The following is a 4664-nucleotide window of genomic DNA, read 5'->3' as shown; positions in this document are numbered from 1 at the left end:
GCTTTTGGTCAACAAACCCAGTTGCCGTGGTCCCAGCCCCGAGGGTCTCGGGAACCTTTTGATCGGCAATTGTGATTTTCATAGTACCTCCCTCATCCCTGGGAGGGAGTTTCAAGCAGAGAGGCTGTTTGAGTAGTTCCCAGGCTGCAGGTTGGCCTGTCCACGTGCGAGGCTGAGCAGAAGCTTCTAATTCACATGTGTGGGGATGGGGCAGGCCTGAGCACGACGGAGTCAGAAAGCTGATTATTTTATCCATTATGGCTGTACCAGTCCAGCTGTGTTTTGTGGGGGTCTCGTCCACACCAAACAGCCGGCCTCGTCCACAGAGCGGCCCCAGCCTCGTGGGTTATAGGACCTGCTGCAGGCTGAGGGCTCACGCCAGCGGTGCTTGTGTGTCCCAGTCCGCGGCTACTGGGAACTCCGGCGAATCACTAGACCGCAGGTATCTTGGAAGTGGAGGTGACAAGGGACATGGGCTCCAGAGTAGAAATGGGGATTCGTGATGCATCTTAGCTCCAACTCGCCCTCAGGGCAGTGTGGTAGAAACAAGAGCGAAAACCCGAGACCTGTCGTTCCAACACGCCGCGCCCGAGAGCCTGGAGCTGGCGTGAGCTGTTCCTTCGTGCTGTGACCCTCGGGAGACCGTGACAAGCAAACGCAGTGGCCTTGAGTTTTCAAAGTGTTTACTTTCCAGCAGGCGCTCTGATACTGGGGTGTCTGGGCCCCAGGGGAGGAGGTCCCTGCTAGCTGCTGTCCCTGCCTCTGCCCGAGCTGCCCTTGTCTGCCCTCTGCTTGCTCTTGGCTGAGACACAGGAGCCTGGTCTCTGATGAGAGGACGTTGTCCCTGGACACAGAGCAGAGAGGACATCATCCCCTGAGATGGTGCCTGCCCGAAGCAGTCACACTGAAGCTCTGTTTCAGACCACCCCCAGCCTCCCGCCTCCGCCCTGCCTGAGTCCCCACGCGGTCAAGGCCGTCTGCTGTCCTGTGGCTAGAGCACCCTTAACAACATCACCGTTAAGTGTGAATATTTCTAGCTGAGAATAAGATCTGACTCATCCATCCTCCAGGCAAATTTCCAGCTTCAGACAGGAAGCCAAAAATGCAGCTTCAAAGCCCGAAACCAGTGCCTGCAGCACGTGGGGACCAGGTGAGCGAGGTGAGTGAGGGCACGGGCGCGAGCCGGTGTGGTGCCCGCGCTCTGCTGCCGGAGTCCCTGCCCGGGGCCGCGGCCTCGCGGGGGACGGGACGTGTCCTCAGTCCTCTGCTCTCCACACTCGCTGCCCCTTCCACCTGACTTCAGGGGACACGCTGGTTACTGAACGTAATTAGCGTCTTACACTTTTAGGTGGTTTTAAAAAACTAGGAAGCCTTTAATTATTCAGACTTTGACTCGATGGCGCTCTCCCGAGGTCACCTCTTGCACGGGGCCAAGTCCCTGTCTGATCATTTCACGACTCACGTCACGGGGAGACACGCAGCCATCTATGCGAACGGGATTATGGTCACGTAAGTGGAATCGGAAGGGCGTGTTACGGGTGGCCTCGTGTGCCAAAGCCACTCCACACATTTGTGCGATTTATCAGACGTTTGATCTGCCTGTGGGGTGTGGCCGTGAACTCGAACCAGCTTTGACTCCAAGGTGCCCCCTGAAACGGCTCCAGGGCGTCAAGTTCGTCTGGTTGCTCTTTCTGGAGCCAATCCTGTGATCTGCCGCTGTCGAGCTGTTTTAAGGCTGGGAGTTGGGGCTGGAGCTACAGTGGGCCTCAGGCCCCTCTCCCGAAGTGAAGCGCAGGTCACAGGTGTGGGCTTCCTAAGCTTCGACATCCCGGTGCGATTAGGAAGTGTAAACATTTAGGAAATGATTGGCCTCCCTTCCCAAGTAGCCCAATGAACCCTTCGGTAAGAATGGACCCCGCATGCCCCAAACTGATGGACAGGCCCACAGGGATGGTCACTTCCTGACAACAAAACTCAGCGTTTCAGAGGCGGGACGTGTTACTTTGCAGTTTAAGCCGAGGATACTGGTCTGCAGCCCTAGCTCCTAACTCCAGCATGGAGAGAAGCCGGGCGCGTGGTGTGCCGCGGTCCAGGCAAGCTAGCTTCGTCCTTCTGGGAGGTGGCAATGCTATGACCGAGCGAACCCGGGACTCCAGCAGCAGAGCGCCAGGGGTGGCGGGGTGGCCTCGGAGCGTCGTCCCTCATTCTCTGATGCTCCTCTGGAGATTTGCTTGTCACCCGCAGAATGCGGTGGAAGTACCCGTAGGTCATTTTCTGCATAACCACAGCACGCTCGTTGGCTTTATCCTGGCTCCCTCCCACAAGCACTCACTCTGGGGCGAGCTGGCCATGTCACAGAGACCCAGCAGCGCTGGGGAGAGGCCACATGGTGAGGGACGAGGGCCACCGCCAACAGCCAGGGGAGAACGGAACTCCCCTGCCAGGGGCTGTGCGCGTCGCCATCGAGGTAGTGGGTCCCCGGCCCCGGCCGAGCCTTCGGGTGACAGCGGCTCCATCCGGCACCTCGACTGCAGCTTCAGGAGAGACTCTAAGCCACAGCCGCGCACCGAGCCGCCACCACAACTCTGACCTGCCACACTGAGCCAGCGAATGTTTGCTGTTCGAAGCTGCGAAGTTGGTCTCACACAGCGTAACTAATGCGGAAGAGGAGAGGGCGTTTCTGGGCCGTCACCCCGACTCCACGGGAGAATGTGGCGGGCACGTGGGCGAGGCGCGCGCCCAGCAATGCGGGCCGGTAAGGTTTCCGAAGTTTTAGTGACGTGAACATTTGCCAGAGTGGAAGATGTTCGTCCCCTTGGATATGCGTGTGCTGCCTACACATTTATTAACCTTCACTCGTGTGATTCTAAAAACCCTAGAATTTGGCCGTGAGAACCAGAACTGGCGCCCGCCCCTCACGTGTCTTCCTGCAAACCTTGCCCGCGTGTCAGCGTAGACCCTGTAGGGGTGATGAAGCCCTTCAAGGCGAGATTGTTTCGCTTGGAATAATTTCTCCTTGGTATTTCTCACGATTAAGGTTTTAATCCACCTGAACAGGGCAGGAGGGTGCATGGGTTTTACGTAGCCATCGAATACCTACATCTACCCTAAAAACCTTCACGATGATAGTGACAGCGACATGCATTTCTAAATTATTCTGAGAGTCAGATTTGCAGCACTATTTTAAAGTACCGAAATAGCAGTATTTTTGTTGGCATACTGCAATTACACCGCTACTTAAAAAATTAAAATCAGAAGTGCTTAGCATTTTAAAATTACTATCACTGGCTCAATTACTTGACTTTATGTAAAACAGAGGAGCAGTGCGCAGTGTGGCAGGTTTCCCCCGGAAAAACTCGCCCACACACAGGCGCCTCTCACGAGCAAGGGCGCCATTGATACCTTTGGGGATAAAAAGAATACCAAACAGCACGTCATTTTAATTTTTATAGATTTCGTTATAATGTTTAGTTATATCTTTTAATAAAACTTTATTTTTGTTTAGGTGCCAATAATATTAGAATGACACTATGTGTATTATTTATAAGTTGTAATTTATTAAATGTTTTTAATAACTTAAGAAACAAAATACAAATGCTCAATCGCATTTTGTGACATATACCAAAATACCTGCGTGGACATTTTTCCCCAGTGTAGCAAGAAACCCGTAAATTTGTCCCCGGAGGGTCGAGTTGCCATCTGGACACTTTGCCTGCAATTGGGATGCGCGTTCACCAGGGGGCGCCGTCGCTGCGGGACTCTCTCCCCACAGGCTGTGTAACAAAAAGCGGACCCGGGGTCCCCACCCAACTCTGCTTCTTCAGCAAGGATGAACCGCACGAACTCGAAGTCACGTCTTCCGACGCAGCCTAAAGTCACAGGACGACAGCAGTTATCACCGAGACGCTCCTGTTCGCTCCATCAGCGGTGACGCTGGGGGACGCCAGCCCAGCCCAGCCCAGCCCAGCCCAGCCGTGAGGTCGCCTCCGGGCTCGAACGTGGCTCCCACAGTCTGACCCTCCCGGGAAGGTCGGCCACGGTCCAGCGACAGGAGGGTGTCTGTGCCGGAGCGTGGGGGCCGCCCGCTGACCCTCGGCACGCATCAGCCCTGGGGGACGGGCTCAGGGGGCATGGGTGCTGCTCGGTGCCCCCGCCCACGCTGATCAGAGGAGGGGGCCGCAGCCGGACCCCGCTTCTGACACGTTCCCTGTCTGCTTGGTGCACACAAACTAGGGGCGACCTGGACATCCGCTAGTTTTAGGGGGACGGAGGGAGAGCACATGTCACTGCGACAGGTCAGCAGCCAAAGCAGAGAAGCTTCTCTGCCTGAACACACACCTGGTTTCCTGTTACGGCTCCCTCAGCCCCAGGGGACGTGACGCAAGGTAAAGAGTCGTGGTTTTGGCTCCGGGCAGCTCCTGGCTGGGCGCCTGGGTGGGTACTTAGCCCCCGACCCTCTCAGAGGGGACGCGGACAATCGCGCGGAGGGCTCACGGAAAGCATCTGATGCTCGGAGATTTTAAAGCTCTGCTGTTCCCTACTTTTATTATGTTATGGCCTCGGTTTTCCTCTTTCTAAATAACAGTTTCAAAGCAGATGATATGTGAAGCTGCCGTGAAGCTCCATTCAGGTCTCCTGAGCAGACGGCGCTGATTAACGCGCTC

The 4664-nt window shown here is 55.8% G+C and overlaps 1 long non-coding RNA gene across 1 annotated transcript; it reads left to right on the top strand.

The window, feature by feature from the left end:
• Positions 1–725: 725 nt before the first annotated feature.
• On the top strand, positions 726–3424 carry LOC111730418. Its single transcript, XR_002776675.1, has 3 exons — positions 726–1159; positions 1413–1509; positions 2010–3424. It is a non-coding gene; the product is annotated as an uncharacterized LOC111730418 (long non-coding RNA).
• Positions 3425–4664: the final 1240 nt, after the last annotated feature.

The sequence above is a fragment of the Pteropus vampyrus genome, unplaced genomic scaffold, assembly GCF_000151845.1.
Source record: "Pteropus vampyrus isolate Shadow unplaced genomic scaffold, Pvam_2.0 Scaffold312, whole genome shotgun sequence".
Classification (NCBI taxonomy): domain Eukaryota; kingdom Metazoa; phylum Chordata; class Mammalia; order Chiroptera; family Pteropodidae; genus Pteropus; species Pteropus vampyrus.
This window is presented reverse-complemented; position numbering and strand designations above follow the sequence as displayed.